The following is a 21,242-nucleotide window of genomic DNA, read 5'->3' on the forward strand; positions in this document are numbered from 1 at the left end:
CACCGCTGCAGCCTCAGCTGTGTCCCTCACCAGGGTCCGCCCCTGGCCTTCTCGCCTGCTGGCACCCGTGCCCGGGCTCCTGCACATGTGCTTGGGTCTGGGATACAAGCCCCCGCCTCGGCCCTCTCCCGCAGGGGACACTGATCAGGGCGCCAGGGTCTGCAACACCACATTTAGCAGGAAGCTGAAACAAGCAACGTGGGGGAGCGGGAACATGTTTTTCTGTGATAGGTTTCAGGAAACACCGCCTGAGGGATCCAGAGGCCCTGATGGTTCCAGGACAATTTCAACAGTAAATCATTTTAAGAGCAAAAGAAATCAATAGTAGTATAATTCATGTGTATGACTCCCTTAAAATGCACCTTAGATGTTCCACACACCCCTGCATCCAGGAAGGAAAAGGGCACAATGTTGATGGTAAGGGATGAGAGAGACTGGTTTCAGTGTGCGGAAGTGGACTTGGGCGCACGTCAAGGTACTCCACCCTAGGACTTCTTTCCCATGAGGGAGGTGAACACAGGTGTTGTTTTGTCCAGAACTGAGCGAAAGAGATGATCAGGAAGTGCGGCTGTGAATAAGGGATTCAAATGTGGGACAGGTTTGTGGGGACAGAGGAATTCAAAGTGTGGGCTTATAGGCAGGCTCCATTCACACATGGGAACAGGTATAATACAAGCAATTCTCCAGTTTTCATGTTTGTGGGCCTCGTCGTGAGATTCCCAGGGAAGGTATACTTTAACAGCGATCAAGGTCAAAATAACCCTGCAAAACCTCAAAGCATGGGCTCTATTACGCCCGTGAGGACATACTGTACCTCTGATAGGTTTTAAAAATGACAAAAAAAGTTCATTCCAATCATAAAAATAAGAACAAGAAAAAAATTCCCTGTTCCCATATGATTAAATTCATATAGCCTTCCATATACTAAAATCTTAAGATTAAGTCTGTAACTTTCTGCAATGTCTTTCTTCATGCGTATTCCTTACCCTTTACACATATGTATGCATATTTATATACCCTTACACCAGGGGATCCTTCAGGGGAGCACAGGTTTTTTGAGAAAATTGTGTATCCCGAGCAGCTCTTCTAACTGGAGCTCAGATAAAACCCATTTTCTTTGCATTGTTTGCCCCAATTTGTTCATTTAGTGTCGACATTTCTTGGCATAGTGGGCAGGATATCACAGAAACTTGCCTGAGAACACCTGGAGGTCTTTGGGAACTCAGTGCTTGGGACCAGCACAGGCTCTTTGTGCCCCTCTGACTTCTCACCATCTGAAAGTGTATCCATGAGTTCTGCTGACGTCTGGAACTCCCCAGTTTCCGTTGGTGGGCTTGACTTTTATTCCAGGTGTTAAGTGTTACTGTTAATGTTCTCTAGGTGGGAATACCATAGAGGTGTTGGCCTGGATGGGTTGGTTGTTTGAATTTGACTTCATACTGATTGCAATTTTCTGGCTAGAAGTATGAGAGACTAAGGCATTCCTCTCCAATAAAAGACGAGGACTTGTTCCTTCCAGCTGAATGTCACCTTTTGCTGGCTGAAAGCCTAGTGCAAATGTCTGAGGATATTCCTTGACATGTGTATCAGTCCTAGAGGAACTTCCTATTCCATACCGTCATTAGTGATTGGCTCATCCAGAGACGCACACGTCCGGATTGATCTTCCAGTGCTCTGAGCCCCCTCGACGGTTTGAGCCCTCTCTGGGAGAACCTGACACCCAGGAGAGTCTATTGTGGCCATTTGTAAGAGACACTCACAGGCAGCACCCTCCCAACCCACTATACATACCATTTTTGATTTTGCTCAAGCTTTATTCTAAAACTGAAACTAAATGAATGGGGAATGGTGCTTTCAAAGCCAAACGGCTTCTGGAAAAGCAACCACCCCCCACAGGAATTCCACAGGATATAGACACAATGTATATGGAACCTCTCTTTGGAAGTACTTACTTAACTGGGAAAACTAACCAAGAATAACTTGGGTCACAGACGACTCAGACGTGCTCCTGTTGACATGTCGAAATGAGTTTTCTTCTACACAGAGTTAAGAGAAACCCTGCTCTAACACTAAGCAACCAGAGACTAGGAAGCCATGTAGTTCTGTCAGTGAAACCCCTGACTTCTTGAGAGGAGCCGATGCTCACAGAAGCAGACTGGGCTTCCCTTGCTGTGCTGGTGGCTGCAGCATTTGGCATCTTTGGACAAAACTGGTCGTATTCTAGTCGGAAACTGGAAAATAGCTAATTCATACGTCCCTAAATTGACATGCTGTCTTGCCATTTGATTTGCTTTAATAACCGGGAGATCATTGGAAGTTGGATCTTTAATGTTCACTCCACAAATATCAGTGAAACAAAGGCTACATTTTGTTGGCATCTGGATTGTGTGTATGTGCCCATATGTGTTACAAGTGTGACCGGTATTTTTTCTACCTCTGGATAGTATTCCAAAAAATAATTTATAGATGAGCTCTACGTAATTGGCTTAAAATCAAGCACTTGTGGAGGAAGACTGTGCTTTCTAACACTCAGAAAAATAAAAACTAAACAAAGTGTTTTTCAAGTTCACCCGATCTGGGATGAAATCACCTACATTCAGGCTTTGTTGTGACTCCATCATAAAGATGCCTGGTGGGGAGGATCCCAATTTATGGTCCAGAAAGATAAGGATGGGTGAAAATCTACGACACCGGACACCCTTGCCAATCGTCAGAATAATGAGAAAAAGAAGAAGGCAGGCAGGCCGACACTGGAAATACTCCATCCACCTCCTCAAGCACGAGCACCAGCTGTCCAACCCATTTCCTGCTCCTCTGCCTCCACCAGAGGGCTCAAAACCAAGTAGAGAAAACGACATGTTTTGCAGGAGGAAGAGACAGGAGTCGGTGACAGCGGAATGTTAGTGCAAACTTTGAACCTGCTTCTGGCCTTGCTGGTGGCATCCCTACCAGCACACCTCCGCCCCCGCCTTCCCCTCTTCTAGTTCCTGCGCGACCCGCAAGGCTTCCACTGTCACAGTGGACTCCGTCCTCCGCATTTCTGCCACTATCAGATCTTGCTTCTCCTCCCCTCACTGTTGAGGAGCAAAAGTACCCCAGGCTGTTGGGTCGCAGCCTTATGAGCTTCAGAGTGGAGCATCTACCAAAGCAACATGAAAAGGCTCCGGGCCTGCTTTGGGGTTAAATTGCCCACTTGAGATTTCCCCATGGGAGCCCCAGGTAAAATTGCCAGTGTGGAACAAAGTGATTAACTTTCAGGGGGTGCAGATGCCACATATTATTCCATACAAAACATTGTTCTTTCAAGGAAGAGAGATACGTCTTCCTGAGTTATCGGGTGTCAAACGTGATATAGATAATCCACTTTTATTCTGCCTGAATTTATTAGTTAAGTTCATGTTGTAATTATTGCTCTCTGTCAGCAAGGATTCCTGAAAGTGCTGACTGATTTTGCCTATTTTATTAAGTATTCGCTGGTTTCATAATGTTTTGTAAATTGAGTTAAAGTCACTAGATGTCTAAGTCTTTTCCAAAGAAGCTATAACGCTAAACCATTCATTGCTAAACAGAGGTTTATCATTTGTTGGCTTCTTATTATAGAGATGTAAAGGTAAATATGGGTGTATTGGAAACATGTTTCATTCATTACGAAAGAGTTGTACTATGAAAGAACATGTTCTAAAAATTACAAAATATTCATGAATTGGCTAACCTAAAGAATTCTCCTGTGGTAATTCACAACTGGTTACTACTTAGTTTTCATCAGATAAATGGAATTGAAACTACTGAATATTGTAAGGAACAATCTTTTCTTTTTTCTTTTTATTTATTTTTGAGAGAGAGAGAGAGCAACAGGAGTGGGGAAGACACACACACACACACACACACAGAGAGAGAGAGAGAGAGAGAGAGAGAGAGAGAGAGAATCCCAAGCAGGCTCTGTACTGTCAGTGCAGAGCCTGACCTGGGGCCTGAACTCACAAATCATGAGGTCAGGACCTGAGCCAAAACCAAGCATTGGATGCTTATTGAACTGAGGCACCAGGGCACCCTGAAGGAAAGAATCTTGTATGTAAGAAATTAGGAGACATGCATAAAAGGAATGAGAAGTGAGAATACATTTTTCTGGAAAGAAAAGAATGTAATTTTGCCAGGAAACAAGACAGATTATTTGGAAAGGGAAAAACTTAGGCCCAAATCTCAATGAAAGAGAAAGTTGGAGAAGCATGTGAAGGCAAATTTTCGAAAAAAATTACGTACGGACAGGACTGGCCGACCTGACTTCAAGCTATATGACACAGCTGTAGGTCATCAAGACAGTATGGTCCTGGCATAAAAACAGGCACATAGATCAGTGGAACAGAATACAAAACCCAGAAATGGATCCACAACTCTATGGTCTTCTAATCTTCAACAAAGCAGGGAAGAATGGCCAATGGGAAAAGGACCGTCCCTTCAACAAATGGTGTTGGGAAAACTGGACAGCAACATGCAGAAGAAGGAAACTGGACTACTTCCTTACAGCGTACACAACAAGAAATCCAGACTGGATGCAAGACCTAAATGTGAGACAGGAAACCATCAAAATCCTAGAGGAGAACACAGGCAGCAACATCTTTGACTTTGGCCATAGCAACTTCTTACCACACACATCACCGTAAGCAAGGGAAACAAAACCAAAGATGAACTATTGGGAATTCCTCGAGATAAAACATAAAACACCACCACCACCACCAGCAACAACAACAATAACAGACAAAAACAAAACAAAAACTTCTTTTCAGTGAAGGAAACCATCAACAAAAGTAAAAGACAGCCTACGGAATGGGAGAAGATATTTGCAAATGACATATCCAATAAAGGTTATCATCCAGCATACATACAGAAGTTACACAACTCGATGCCCCCCAAACAAAGAATCCAGTTAACAAATGGGTAGAAGAGGCATGCTGGGTAGCACAGTTCTGTGTCCAACTCTTGATTTCCGCTCAGGGCATGATCTCATGGCTTATGGGATTGAGCCCCTCATCCGGTTCTGTGCCAACATCATGGAGCTTGCTTAGGATTCTCTCTCTCCCTCGTTCTCTGTCTCTCCTGTATGTGTGTGCGCGTGCGCGCGCACACACACACCCACACACTCTCTGTATCTCTGTCTCACGATAAATTAATAAATCTTTTACAAACGAAATATGAAGAAGATATGAATAGACATTTTTGCAAAGAAGACAGCCAGATGGCTAAAAGACACATGAAATGATGCTCAACATCCCTCAACATCAGGGAAATACCAATCAAAACCCTGATGAGTTCCCACCTCCCCCTTGTCAGAATGGTTAACATTAACAACCCAAGACACAATAGGTGTTGGTGAGGATTCAGGGAAAGGGGAAGCGTCTTGTATTGACGGTGGGAATGCAATCTGGTGCAACCACTCTGGAAAACTGTATGGAGGTGCCTGAAAAAGTTGAAAATAGAACGACCCTATGATCCGGCAATTACACTCCTAGTTAGTTACCCAAGCGAGCAGCAGAGGCCCAGCCTGCATCCTCCCCTGTCCTGAAAGCAGAGAATGGCTGCTCTACTTAGAAGCAGAGCTATGGAACAGGAGGTGCACAAGGGTCTGGAGTGTGTCACGGGATGGGGCCTGGATGAGTGTGTTCCAGGACATGGGGCAGGGGTGCTGTGCAGGAGGTCAGAATGAGTGGGAGTGTGGGCTCTTCCCTGCCCCCTGGGTCACTCCCAGGTACCCTGATGACCTCAGTTCTGGCTTGTCCTCTGAATTCCTCAGGTATCCACTCAGTCTCAGGGGTTGCTCCCTTCCCAAAGAAGGCCCTAACGTCATAAACAGTCTGTAGATATTGGAAACTGCAGGCTACACCTGAAAATCATGTACAAATTATGTCCCCAAAATTGTGCTAGGTGTGCCATTCTAAAGAAATAGAGATTAATGGTACACATGTACCCTTCAGTACAGGTATGAGAGTCAAAATATTGGAATTGGCCCAATTATTCAACTTGTAGAGACACAGAGTAAATGATGATGTGTGGCCCCTGAGGATGCAGAAGGGGACAGAACTTGAGCCTGTCCATTATGGGGACATCAGGTACTAAAGACCATACTCATGAAACCCTTCCTGCACAACCTGTCACACAACTGATACACACACACACACACAACCGCACGCACGCACACACACACACAAACACACACAATTGCTGCACTCAAAGCGAAAGGACTGGAAGGAGGGACCCCATGTCTAATGGCAAATATTTCTTGACAGGGGTATATCATTTTCTTCATATGTATTTGTATTTATTTTTTTTTTCTAATTCTTAATTTTCAGAGAGAGAGAGAGAGAGAGAATCCTGAGGAGGGCTTCGTGCTCTCATTGTAGAGCCTGACTTGGGGCTTGATCCCATGAACCATGAGATCATGACCTGAGACAAAATCAAGTCAAAACACTCAACCAATTGTGCCACCTTGGCGCCTGTCCTTATTATTCAGATTTTTATTTCATTTAAGAAACAACATCCGTATAAAACCTATATCAGTAGTAAATGAGAAGATTTCTTATTTGAATTTGATGTTTGTTTAATATGCACCTTAGACTAATTTATTTTTAAAGATTTTTTTATTAACGTTCTTATTTATTTTGGGGACAGAGAGAGACAGAGCATGAACGGGGGAGGGTCAGAGAGAGGGAGACACAGAATCTGAAACAGGCTCCAGGCTCTGAGCGGTCAGCACAGAGCCCGATGCAAGGCTCGAACCCATGGACTGCGAGATCATGACCTGAGCCGAAGTCGCCCGCTCAACCGACTGAGCCACCCAGTCTGCTCCAGACATTTCTCTTGTGGCTTTTAGCTCTTGAGTCAAACTTCTAAATGGGATCCCTATCCCAGATAATGAAGATATTTCAAGTAGGGGGCTTCACATAATCTTTGTTCTTTGGGGAATATTCCTCTGTCCTAAAAATATTACTTTGATTGAACATTTAACCAATTATTAATCACTCTCATGTTATGTAGCCAGACACAATAAGCCATGGTGTGTGATTGCACACACCTGAAAACCCCAGAGGAGCTAAAGCAGCAGAAACCGAGGTCAGTGGTTGCAGAGACCGGGGTGAGGGTTGAGCCATGGCTGACGGGTAGTATACATGTGTCTGTGATGGAAATATTCTAGGAGAACATAGTGGTCATGGTTGTATAATTCTGTGAATATACGTAATGGCACTTCAATGTGTACATTCAAAGAATCAGAGTAAAATTATTTTGAAGTTAATTTACGTTTACCTTATTAAAAATACATAAGGACAGTAAATATCTCTATACAAACCACAAAAATTACAAAACAAAGACTGTAACAAGAGACAAAGAAGGGCACTATACAATCATAAAGGGTACAGTCCAACAAGATGTGATTGCAAATAATTTGGCACCCAACACGAGAGCACCCAATACATAAAGCAGCTATTGAAAGCATAATGGAAGCATTGACAAGAACACAATACCAGTAGGGGACTTTAACAACACACTTACATCAATGCACAGAACATCCAAAAGGAAAATCATCAAGAAAAGGGTGCATTTGAATGCCACATTGGACCAAATGTATCTAATGGGTAGATGCAGACCATTCCATGTTAAAACAATGGAATACACATGGTACGTTGCACCCAAGCGTCCATGCAGCATTCTCTGGAATAGATCACATCTTAGGTCACAAAACAAATTTTAACAAATTCAAGAAGAGTGAAGTCATACAACGTACCTTTTCTGATCACAATGCTATGAAAGTAGAAATCAGCCACAAGAAAAAATTTGGAAAGACAAAAAAATACATGGGAGTTAAATAACATGCGATCAAAGAGCTAAAAGGTGAGCCAAGAAATAAGAGAGGAAGTTTTAGAGATAGATATAGATTTTATACATATATATATACATACACACACACACACATATATGAGAGAGAGAGAGAGAAAATGAAAATACACAGGTCCTAAATCTTTGGGATGCAACAAAAGTGTTCTCAGATAGAAGTTTATAGCAATACACTTCCTCACAAAGCAAGAAAAACTCCCTCATAAACAATGTAACCTTACATCTAAAGGAGCTAGAAAAAGAACAACAAAACCCAAAACCATTAGAAGGAAGGAAATAATGAAGAGCAGAGCAGAAATAAACAAAAATCAAGGTAAACAAACAAAGGAACAGATCAATGCACCAGGAGCTAATATGTAGCATTGCTGGTGTGATGTGGGCTGAGAGGAAACAGTCAAGAAAGAATTTTGAGCCATTTTTGGTGCAAAAATGTGCTTATGACAGGATGGAGCTAGAACCCATGGGTAGGAAGAGCTGCACTTGTGTTTGTGAGAAGTGACTGATTCCATACTTTCTACTTAGTGGGGGCTAAGGGTAATGCAAGTCTCTAAGGAATTTAGAAGTAGCACTTTCAGGACCAGGAGGAGCTAGCTGCTGCTAAGATAAGGTTGTTTACTACTGGCTATGAAAACATCAGTCTTGAAACCCTTCCGATGTGTATCAGTAGGCCATAGGCTTGAGAGGTAATTGCTAGCATCTATCTGGGGAAGTGTTTATGGCTATCAGGGAAAGTGACACTAACCGGGGCCAAGCTCTAGTGGTAAAACGTTAAATAAAGTCCTTGAGAGACCTGTAGGAGGATGACAATCTGTAAGCCTCAGGAATCCTACCTGGAGACTATGAGCTGCAGCCAAGTCCAGCTTTTGTTTCTTTTTCTTAATTCTTTTTTTTTTTTTAGTATGAAGTGTATTGTCAAATTGGTTTCCACACAACACCCAGTGCTCATCCCACCAGGTGCCCTCCTCAATGCTCATCACCCACCCTCCCCTCCCTCCCACCCCCCATCAACCCACAGTTTATTCTCAGTTTTTAAGAGTGTCAATGATGGTTTTCCCCCTTCTCCTCCCCCCAGGTCTTCTGTGGAATTTCTCAGGATCCACATAGGAGTGAAAACATATGGTATCTGTCTTTCTCTGCCTGACTTCTTTCACTTAGCAGAACACTCTGCAGCTCCATCCACGTTGCTACAAAAGGCCCGATTTCCTTCTTTCGCATTGCCAAGTAGTATTCCATTGTACATATAAGCTACAACTTCTCCATCCATTCGTCAGTTGATGGACATTTGGGCTCTTTCCATAATTTGGCTATTGTTGAAAGTGCCGCTATAAACATGGGGGTACAAGTGCCCCTAGGCATCAGCACTCCTGTATCCCTTGGGTAAATTCCTAGCAGTGTTATTGTGGGTCATAGGGAAGATCCATTTTTAATTGTTTGAGGAACCTCCACACTGTTTTTCAGAGCGGCTGCACCAGTTTGCATTCCCACCAACAGTGCAAGAGGGTTCCCTTTCTCCACATCCTTGCCAGCATCTATCATCTCCCGATTTGTTCATTTTAGCCACTCTGACCGGCGTAAGGTGGTATCTGAGTGTGGTTTTGATTTGTATTTCCCTGATGGGGAGCGACGTTGAGCATCTTTCCATGTGCCTGTTGGCCATCTGGATGTCTTCTTTAGAAAAGTGTCTATTCATGTCTTCTGCCCCTTTCTTCACTGGATTCTTTGTTTTTGGGGTGTGGAATTTGGTGAGTTCTTCATAGATCTTGGATACTAGCCCTTTATCCGATATGTCATTTACAAATATCTTTTCCCATTCCATCAGTTGCCTTTTAGTTTTATTGATTGTTTCCTTGGCAGTGCAGAAGCTTTTTAGCTTCATGAGGTCCCAATAGTTCATTTTTGCTTTGAATTCCCTTGCCTTTGGAGATGCGTCCAGCAAGAAACTGCTGCAGTTGAGGTCAGAGAGGTTTTTTCCTGCTTTCGCCTCTAGGGTTTTGATGGTTTCCTGTCTCACATTCAGGTCCTTCATCCATTTTGAGTTTAGTTTTGGGAATGGTGTAAGAAAGTGGTCTAGTTGGTCGAGTTTCATTCTTCTGCATGTTGCTGTCCAGTTCTCCTAGCCCCATTTGTTAAAGAGATTGTCTTCTTTCCATTGGATATTCTTTCCTGCCTTGTCAAAGATTAGTTGGCCATACTTTTGTAGGTCCCACCCTGGGGTTTCTATTCTATTCCATTGGTCTATGTGTCTGTTTTGGGGCCAATACCATGCTGTCTTGAGGATGCCAGCTTTGTAGTCGAGGCTAAAGTCTGGGATTGTGATGCCTCCTGCTTTGGTTTTCCTTTTCAACATTACTTTGGCTATTCGGGGTCTTTTGTGGTTCCATACACATTTTACGATTGCTTGTTCTAGCTTTGAGAGGAATGCTGGCGCCGTTTTGATTGGGATTGCGTTGAATGTGTCGATTGCTTTGGGTAGTATTGACATTTTAACAATATTAATTCTTCCAATCCACGGGCACAGAGTATTTTTCCATTTCCTTGTATCTTCTTCAATTTCCTTCATAAGCTGTCTATAGTTTCAGCATACAGATCTTTTACATCTTTCGTTAGGTTTATTCCTAGGTATTTTAGGATTCTTGGTGCAGTTGTGAATGAGATCGGTTTCTTTCTTTGTTTTTCTGTGGCTTCACACAAGTGTATGAGAATGCAACTGATTTCTGTACATTAATTTTGTATCCTGCGACTTTGCTGAATTCATGTATCAGTTCTAGCAGACTTTTGGTGGAGTCTCTTGGGTTTTCCATGTATAATATCATGGCATCTGCAAAAAGCGAAAGCTTCACTTCATCTTTGCCAATTTGGATGCCTTTGATTTCCTTTTGTTGTCTGACTGCTGATGCTAGAACTTCCAACACTATGTTAAACAACACTGGTGACAGTGGACATCCCTGTCGTGTTCCTGATCTCAGGTGGAAAGCTCTCAGGTTTTCCCCATTGAGGATGATATTAGCTGTGGGCTTTTCATAAATGGCTTTTGTGATGTTTAAGTATGTTCCTTCTATCCCAACTTTCTTGACGGTTTTGATTAAGAAAGGATGCGGAATTTCATCAAATGCTTTTTCCCCATCGATTGACAGGATCATATGGTCCTTATCTTTTCTTTTATTAATGTGATGTATCACACTGATTGACTTGGGAACATCGAACGAGCCCTGCAGCCCAGGAATGAATCCCACTTGATCATGGTGAATAATTCTTTTTCCATGCTGTTGAATTCGATTTGCTAGTATCTTGTTGAGAATTTCTGCATCCATATTTATCAGGGATATTGGCCTGTAGTTCTCTGTTTTTGCTAGGTCTCTGCCTCGTTTGGGTTCAAAGCAATGCTGGCTTCATAGAATGGGTCTGGAAGTTTTCCCTCCCTTTCTATTTTCTGGAACAGCTTGAGAACGATAGATATTATCTCTGCTTTACATGCCTGGTGATGGGTATTGAGGAGGGCACCTGTTGGGATGAGCACTGGGTGTTGTATGGAAACCAATTTGACAATAAATTTCATATTAAAAAATAAATTACAAAAGAAAAACATCTTTGCATTTCTGGGATAAATACTAATTGATCTCAGTTTAGTTTTGTAATGCAGTCTTGGATTCAGTCAACTATTTTATTGAAAATGTGTATGCCTGAGAAACTGAATAGAAGACCATGGGGCAGGGGAAAGAAAAAAACAGAAAGGGAGGGAGTCAAACCATAAGAGACTCTTAAAAACTGGGAAGAAATTGAGGGTTGATGGGGGATGGGAGGGTGGGGAGGGTGGGTGATGGGTACTGAGGACGGTACCTGTTGGGATGAGCACTGGGTGTCGTATGGAAACCAATTTGACAATAAATGTCACATGAAAAAAAAAATGCCTGGTTGAATTCCCCTGGAAAGCCGTCTGGTCCTGGACTCTGATTTGTTGGGAGATATTTTTTAACTGATTAAATGTCTTTGCTGGTATGGGTCTGTTCATGTTTTCTGTTTCTTCCTGTTTGAGATTTGAAAGTGTGTGGGTGCTTAGGAATTTGTCCGTTTCTTCTAGGTTGTCCAGTTTGTTGCCATATAATGTTTCATAGGTTTCCCTGATAAATTCCTTGTATTTATGAGGGATTGGTTGTAATAATTCCATTTTCATTCATTATTTTATTTATTTGGGTCATCTCCCTTTTCTTTTCCAGAAGCCTGGCTGGAAGTTTATCAATTTTGTTTATTTTTTTTCAAAAAAAAAAATAACAAACAAAAAACAGCTCTTGGTTTCATTGATCTGCTCTACAGTTGTGGGGTTTTTTTTCCTATTGTTTATATCTACTCTGATCTTTATTATTTCTCTTCTTCTGCTGGGTTTGGTGTGCCTTTGCTGTTCTGCTTCTATTTCCTTTAGGTGTGCTGTTAGAGTTTGTATTTGGGATTTTCCTTGTTTCTTGAGATAGGCCTGGATTGCAATGTGTTTTCCTCTCAGGACTGCCTTCGCTGCATCCCATAGAGTTTGGATTGTTGTATTTTCATCTTCATTTGTTTCCATATATTTTTTAATTTCTTCTCTAATTGCCTGGTTAACCCACTCATTCTTTAGGAGGGTGTTCTTTCACCTCCATGCTTTTGAAGGTTTGCCAGACTTTTTCCTGTGGTTGATTGCAAGTTTCATAGCATTGTGGTCTGAAAGTGTGCATGGTATGACCTCAGTTCTTTTATACTTATGAAGGGCTGTTTTGTGACCCAGTGTGTGATCTATCTTGGAGAATGTTCCATGTGCAGTCGAGAAGAAAGTATATTCTGTTGCTTTGGGATGCAGAGTGCTAAATAGATCTGTCAAGTCCATCTGATCCAATGTATCATTCAGGGCCCTTGTTTCTTTAATGATCCTGTGTCTAGATGATCTATCCAACGTTGTCAGTGGAGTATGAAAGCCCCTGCAATGACCACATTCTTATCAATGAGGTTGCTTATGTTCGTGACTAATTGTTTTATATATTTGGGGACTTCCATATTTGCCGCATAGACATTTTTAATTGTTAGAACGTCCTGATGGATAGACCCTGTAATTATTATATAATGTCCTTCCTCATCTCTTGATACAGCCTTTAATGTAAAGACTAGTTTGTCTGATAAAAGTATGGCTACTCCAGCTTTCTTTTGACTTCCAGTAGCATGATAGTTCTCCATCCCCTCACGTTCAATCTGAAGGTGTCCTTAGGTCTAAAGTGAATCTCTTGTAGACAGCAAATAGATGGGTCTTGTTTTCTTTTATCCATTCTGATACCCTATGTCTTTTGGTTGGAGCATTTAGTCCATTTACATTCAGTGTTATTGCTGAAAGATATGGGTTTAGAGTCATTGTGACATCTGTCGCTTTCATGCTTGTAGTGGTGTCTCTGGTACTTTGTGGTCCTTGCAACATTTCCCTCACAGAATCCCCCTTAGGATCTCTCGGAGGGATGGTTTAGTGGTGATGAATTTTTCAGTTTTTGTATGTTTGCGAAGACCTTTATCTCTCCTTCTATTCTGAATGACAGGCTTGCTGGATAAAGGATTCTCGGCTGCAGATTTTTCCTGTTCATCACATTGAAGACTTTCTGCCATTCCTTTCTGGACTGCCAAGTTTCAATAGATAGGTCTGCTACTACCCTTCTGTGTTGACCTTTGTACGTTAGGGCCCATTTATCCCTAGCTGCTTGCAGGATTCTCTTTATCCTTCTTTTTCCACTTTCACTATGATATGTCGTGCAGAAGATCGATTCAAGTTATGTCTGAAGGGAGTTCTCTGTACCTCTTGGATTTCAATGCATGTTTTTTCCCCAGATTGGAGAAGTTCTCAGCTATTATTTGTTCAAGTACACCCTCAGCCCCTTTTTCTCTGAATTTCTTCTGGAATTTCTATGATATGGACAATTTATCAAAGAACAAAGAACAAAGATTAGGTGAAGGCCCCTACTTGAAATATCTTCATTGTCTGCCATGGGGACCCTTTGAGGTTTGACACAAGAGCAGAAGCCAGAAGAGAAATGTCTGGACCAGAGCGAATACCTTGAAAATCTTTCATTTTCCTGGACAGGCCATGGGGATATTGGTCTAATGTGCATATTATAAAAATACCCAAATGTATCAGTCAATATTCCATTTATGCTAATCTAATAGGCAATAAAGTGTAAACTTGTTAAAGGTTTTCTACAGGTGATGTTTATTTAGTAAAAGAAAGATTTAAATAATGAGGACAGGCACGAAGGTGGCTCAAACAGTCGAGTTCCTGAGTGGAATATGGCTCAGGTCATGATCTCATGGTTCTTGAGATCAAGTCCCAAGTCAGGCTCTGCAATGACAGCTTGAAGCCCTGGTCAGGATTCTCCTTCTTGCTCTTTCCAAATAAATAAAGAGGAAACAACAAATACAGACGGAGAAAAAATATACATTCTTTGAAAATAATAGCCCCTAAGACATGGTGTCATCTTCACGGTCCTTTAGCTTTCAGTGCAGCAGGTGTCTGTGTTTGTGTCTACGAGTGGTGTGCAGGTTGGGCATCCATCCAGGACTATGGTCTTGTATTACGGAATGTGCCCACAGTGGACAGGCACAGTCCTGTCCCCTTCTGCATTCTCAGGGGCCACACATCATCCTTTCTCTGCGTCTCCAGAAGCTGAATGACTGGGCCAATTCCAATATTTTGACTCTCATCATTGAACACAAGGGCACATGTGTACCGGAACTCTCTCTTTCTTCAGGCGTGTACACCTAGCACAACTTTGGGGACATAATTTCTGGCATTTTTCGGGGGCTGCCTCCAGTTTCCAACATCTACAGACTCTTTGTTGCGTTCATATGTGAAAATCAGGGACCCCCGGGACTGAGTGGATCCCTGAAGAATCAGGAGGACAAGCCAGCACTGAGGCCATCAGGGTACCTAGGAGTGACCCATGGGGCAGGGAAGAAACCACACTCCCTCATTCTGACCTCCTGCACAGCATCCCTCCCCATGTCCTAGAACACCCTCATCCAGGCCCCATCCCATGACAAACCCCAGTGGCCTGTGTGCCTCCTGGTCCATAGCTCTGCTTCTCAGAAGAGCAGCTAGTCCCTGCTTTCAGGTCAGTGGAGGATGCAGGCTGGGCCACTGCTGTCTGCCTCCTGGCCCTCCTCCCAGGCTGGGTCGCTTACTCTCAGGAAAGTACCTTAAGTGCAGGTCAGGTCAATGAGTTAAAGACCAGGACCTGAATGGGTTCACCCTGAGGATTCAGGGCCAACAGCAAGAACCACTTGCACCTCGGCAAGCAAGAGAGTCCTTTACACAGCACATCAGGAGCGCAGGGAGACTGTAGGATGGAGACTCAGTCAGGCTTTGATACCGAGTCAAGCCCCTCCACCCTTCAGGCTCCTCCAGCAGTGGCGCCCGGCACCTGCCAGCCTCATCTTTGGGGAGCAGTGTCCCTGTCATGAGCAGCCACACAGCACCCTCTGGTGACCGACCACAAGACACACAGGAATACTGCTGGGCTCCCTGATCTCCCAGCAAAGAAAGTGCCATTCCAACTGACACATCCTCAGAGGATTCCAGGCAGATCAGACACAACTCTGTAAAATCCAATGCTTTTGAGGTACCTTTCAGGAAGTCTATGTAAAAATGTAGGTCTCTTCCTAACTGCAGTATTCTGAGATGAATTCACTGAGCGGTAGAGTCAGGCACTGGGTTCCAGGACAGAAAAGAGAGACAAGGTGGCCAGCTCCCAAGATGCACAGAGCGTGTTGTGGCAATGTGTTGGGAACCATATATTTATGTTACAGCTCTCTGGTTCTGGTTGAAAGAAAACATATATCCAAACATACCTTATTTATGGACTTGTTGGATTATATCAACCACAAAACATTTCAGAAAATTTGCACACTCTCACTCCATATACCTGCTCACTCTCATCTATTTTCGATCACATCATCCTATATTCCCAGATACTTTTTCCCTTACTGGGAGTGCATGATATGCTCTAGAGAGACCGCAGTGACTCTACAACATTACTAGTAGACCTAATAAATGATTTCAGTCATGTAAGATATGTATGTCGTTTTCCATAATGTGCTTCATTTCTGTACATGAATCACAAACTATCAGAGCGAGAAATTAAGAAAATAATTTAAAGTAACTCCAAAGGAAGAAAATACTTGACAACAAATCACCCTACAGGCCCCTGGGTGTCACAGTCAGTGAAGCATCTGACTTTGGCTCAGGTCGTGACCTCATGACTTGTGTTCTGAGACTTCTGATGGGCTCTGTGCTGACAGCTCAGAGTCTGGAGCCTGCTTCAGATTCTGTGTCTCCCTTTCTCTCAACTTTCCCCACTCATAAACGTGCTCTCTCTCTCTCTTTCTGTGTGTGTATGTGTGTGTTTTTCCAAGTACCTCTCTGTGTCAAGAATAAATAAACATAAAAAAATTCAAAAAGAAAAGAATGAATTTAACCAATAAGATGAAAGACCTCTTTACTGAAAACCAGAAATCAGTGGAGAAAGAATTTGAACAGACAGAAATAAGCAGAAAGACATTCTATGCTAGTGGATCCAAAGAATTAACATTCTCAAAATGTCCACACTACTTAGAGCCATCTACACATTCCCTAGGTGCAATCCTTTCAAACTTGAAGCACGTTCCCAAAACTAGAATCATCCTTCAAGGTGGACAGAAGCACAAAAGGCTCTGAATACCAAAGTCATTGTGAGAAGGAAGAAAACAGCTGGAAGCACCATGCTTTCTGATTTGAAACTAGATATCAAAGCTACAATAACCCAAGCCGTACACTATTGGGGTAAAAGCAGACACAGAGGTCACTGGACCAGAAATGAAGGCCCAGGAAGAAACCCACACATATGTAACCAATTATTTGACAACCAAAGAACCAAGAGTATAACCTCAGGCAAAGGCAGTCTCCTCAATAGGTGGTGCCCAGAATCACTGGGCACAGAAAAACAACAGGCATGGAAAAACAACTTGACACCTATTTAGCATCACACACAGAAACGAAGTTAAAATGTATTACAGACTTGAGACCTGAAACCAGAAAGTCCTGGATAAGACCTTGGGCAGGAGGTGTGGGAAATCGCACAACGATGTCCCGAGTTGGGAGATTATAGGGAACGCTTTGCAGAGCAGATCACTGCTCTCTGGCCTTCCTGCAAACAGTTGCAGCAGCTCACTTACCTAGTTGGTGTGTATCTGGGGGGCAGGCGAGACTTGGCTGATCTAGTGCGTGTGTATCTAGGGGTTGGGTTCTGCATGGGCTCACCAAGTCCTTGGACCACGTTCTCACATGGAATATTTTATCCTGTCTCGATGTGGTTCGCACCATGTCTTCAATACGTTCTTTCTAGCATGTGGCCCGCTGACGTGTTGTACATCGTTTGTAGGCTTAATGAATGTGGGAGCCTGAGAGCAGCTTGCGGAGACGTCCCTTAAACTACCTGTCACCTCTCTTTTATTTCCATGGAGTCTGAAGCAACCCTTTCTGCTGTCCTTGACTTTGCTGGACAAAGCCAAATGCCAAACCCACGAGAAGGTTTGGATCTCAGTCTTGACTTGAGTTTTGGGATTTGACACCAGAAGCCAAAGCTACAAAGGAAAACTAAACAAGTGGGACTACGTGAAACTAATAAAGCAAGTTCTGCCCAGCAACAATATCTTCCACAGAATGGAAAGGCAACTAGTGAATGGGAGAAAATACTTGCAAACTACATATATGGTCAAGGGTTAAATCACAAAAGATATCAACATCTCCTACAGCGCAACAATGCAAAAGCAAAGAGCAATGACGGACCCGGCAGAGTCCCGAAGAGGCATTCTTCCAATGAAGACATACAGATGGCCACCACATACATGAAGAGAAGTTCCATGTCACTCCACATGAGGGAAATGAAAGTCCAGCGCCAAAGAGATATCACCTGAAACCTGTCTGAACGGTATTTTCAAAAAGACAAGAAAACACAAGCGTCGGGACACTATGGAAGAAAGCGAATCATTGGGCCCTGTTGGTGGCATTGGAACTTGGTGCAGAGGCAGTCGCAAACAATGTAAAGTTTCCTCACACAATTCAGAGGAGAACATCCATATCATCCAGCAACGTCCCTCAATTACCCCCCTAGGTACAACTCAGAACACAGGAGATCACTAACTCCCGAAAATACCTTCACACCTGTTATTATGCCACGGTGTTTTATAATAGCCTGGAGGGCATTATGCCAAATGAAAGAACTCACACGGAGAAAAACACATACAGAATGCTCGCACATATATGGGGAATCTGAAACAAAAACTAAGAAAACAAAAAACAAAAATCCTCAAAACAGAATGAAACAAGCCCATCCATAAATACATAAAGATGATTGCAAAGGTGCGGGGGGGGAGCAGCAAGGAGGGAAATAGGTTAATGGTCAAGAGACATCACTGAATAAAAAAAGACCTTGTCAACAGGGAAAGACAGAGTAAAGGTGACTCAATATCTCAAATTCTAGCTTCCTCTATTTCAGAGACCTTAGTTCAGTCCCTTCCATTCACTAGACCTACGTGAATAGTAACGAATTATCAGGTCTTGGCAGTTTTTGCAAGGTGAGTACTTTACCTAAGATTTCGTATCCAAAAGGACAGAGTGCTTACATTACTAGGTAACTTAGATTTTCCATTATTTTTGTGGTTTCTGATGTCACAAAAAACTCCTTAGATCTACGTGGACACTTTCATTACTCTAAACATATGTACAAACCACTAAAACAGTACAATAAAGGTAAAGTGTATTGTCCATTGCACAAAAGTGATTGTTTTTCTCCTTGTTGTAGTGAGCGTTTGGTGACGAAAAGGTTTCAGGTATCGAGTTCCTTATCAAATTCCATGCGATGGGTTATGCAGAATATAGTAATCATGGTAATCAAGAAAATAATGATCTTCAAGAGAATCATAATCTCCCGAAATGCTGACAGAGACAACTCACCTCCCGAGGACAAAACAGATGCCTAGGAGCCTCAGCTGCTCAAAGTGGCCTACACCACACCATCTTACTGAAAACATAAAGCACCAGTCAGCTTGATATGTAAGTTTGGGAAAGCCTCAGTTCTTAGACTTTTGCTTTTGGTGAGGTCACGGTGGTGCCTGCAGGAAGTTTTCATCCGTTGTAACAGCATTGGGACACACTATTGAAATGAGAATTTCCTATGCAACAAAACTGTGTCTCTGGAAAGGACTGGGACACTGTTGGGGTCCGGACTAAATACAGGACACGGCATCGCAGACACATACACAGATGCACAAACACAAATGCCAACAACCTGACAGAGCTGGAACCCATGCAATGAAAGACCATGTGCCCAAGACCTCATTTCCAAAGGAGGCTGAGAGACCAGCACGGTCTGCTCAGGTACAAATGCACTGGTTTCTAGAGACCCGGTGGGCTCAGAGTCATTTCTCCCTCATGCTGCCTGGTGAATCCTGGAGGAGATGTGATTCATAAGGTCTGAAACTCTTGTAACACGGAAAAAGGCAAGACAGGAGGCGCTCCACGGAAAACAGGAAGCACCACGCCCCACGGATAGGAACAACAAAACCCACCAGTCTGCCTTGGACAAGGAGCTTTTCCATCCACCTTCCTCGCCAGAGTGCGAAGAAGACGTTCCCACCCAACATGTCCCAAAAAGATGACTTTGAATTCCATCCACAACACCCAGTTCTCTTCAGCACACACGTCCATGTAGGAAAGAGTCTGCACCACCCTCTAAAACACACAAGCGCCACTTCTTCCTGGCTCACTGGCTACGAGTTCATTGATTGAATGCAAATTGCCTTCAGAAATGAAGAGCTCAACAGGGAGTTGCACTTGCCCTAATCCAGACCCCTAGCCTGTAGTCCCATTGACTCCCACGATAGAGGACCCCCTTTCGCCACAAGCGGGGTGAGATCTCGCCCTCCCCATCAGAGGGTGCAACTCTGCCACCAGGGGCGGGGCGGGGCAGGGCGGGGCGGGGCGGGGCGGGGCGGCGCTGGGCAGGCCAGGAGAGCAGGTGTGGAGGGGGGAGGCAGGAGACCTGTGTTCACCTGCTGCTTCCACTCTCAATCCCTTCAACACCGTCCCCTGCTGGCCTCCAGCAACGCAGGCCCACCACCCTGACTCTCCCTGGAATGTTTCTCTGGAATCTCAGGTCCCTTGTGCTTCATTTTCACAGGCAGGAATGTTTCCTCCTGCTCATGGCTGCGACTTCCCTGGCCCTGCCTTGATATTTTCCCACAACCGCAGGTCCACGCTTTCCTTCCTTCCTTTGTTCGTTCTTTCGTTCGTTCCTTCCCACCTCCACCCTCCAACCACCAACGCAGTCAGACCTCCATGGCACTCAGGTCGCCCCCCCCAACCCCCGACCTGAGCCACTCCCCACCACCGGAGCCTAAACCCCTAATGGATCTGGGGCCTCCTCCTCCAGGGAACCCGGGTCCAACCCAGAAAGCTCACTCTGAGTCCTCCAGACTGCAGCCGCAAAGGAGCCCAAGAAGAACCCGGAGCACGAGTGAGGGGGGGGTGGTCATGGAAGGGGAAGACAGAGAGGGGCAGGGTGGAAGGCCACATGGGACCTTGTCACTAGGATCCCTACCTTGGCAGCACCGCGACTGAGGCAGGTCCTGGAGGGAGGCTGTGGGTCTCAGCTGCTGCAGCTTTAGGCTTCTCCCAGATGGTCTTTCGGGGGCGTGGGGGGCGGGGCATCGCATCGCGCTCTGCCCCTGCAAGGGCTGGCACTCCAGCAGAGCAACCAAAACCGAGGCGTCCCGGGAGCGTGTCGCGCGCCCTGGCCTCTGGTCCAGGAGCAGCAGGAGCAGCTGGGCCACCACCCTACTAGGCTGGAGGCTCATGGCTCCCAGTCTTAACCGCGTGGGGGGCGCGAGCGCTACCGTTAGCGATAGGGCTATCCCTAGGGCAACAGCCAAGGTTACCGGGTCACAGGCGACAGGCAGCAGCATGTCCCCGGTCGGGGGAGGCGGGGTGGGGGGCGTCAGCCCCTGACTGGCACAGACACTTGGGGGCCTGGGGCGGCAGACAGGCTGGGAGCCAGGATACAGAACATCACTACAGCCTCACCTGTGCCCCTCAACGGGCTCCGCCCCTGGCCCAAGCGCATGCGCACACTTGTGCGTGCCCTCCCGCACACCTGCTTGGTCCAGCGATCCAGGCCGCCCCATCCCCCCATCCCCCCACCCCCGCCCCCCCTCAGGGGGCACAGCTCCTGGGCGACAGGGTCTGCACCACTGCACCTCGCTGGGCCCACCAGATGCTCTGACCGCCTACCCGCCAGCCTGACACCCAGGAGCCAGGCAGA

At 44.6% G+C, this 21,242-nt stretch overlaps 1 protein-coding gene and 1 long non-coding RNA gene across 4 annotated transcripts in view; one reads left to right on the forward strand and one right to left on the reverse strand.

Moving 5' to 3' along the window:
- LOC122487691 overlaps positions 1-21,242 on the reverse strand; it is a 241,785-nt gene that overhangs the window by 76,195 nt on the left and 144,348 nt on the right. The window lies entirely within an intron of this gene.
- LOC122487682 (ral guanine nucleotide dissociation stimulator-like) overlaps positions 1-21,242 on the forward strand; it is a 146,373-nt gene that overhangs the window by 59,687 nt on the left and 65,444 nt on the right. The window lies entirely within an intron of this gene.

This window comes from Prionailurus bengalensis, chromosome A2, assembly GCF_016509475.1.
Source record: "Prionailurus bengalensis isolate Pbe53 chromosome A2, Fcat_Pben_1.1_paternal_pri, whole genome shotgun sequence".
Classification (NCBI taxonomy): domain Eukaryota; kingdom Metazoa; phylum Chordata; class Mammalia; order Carnivora; family Felidae; genus Prionailurus; species Prionailurus bengalensis.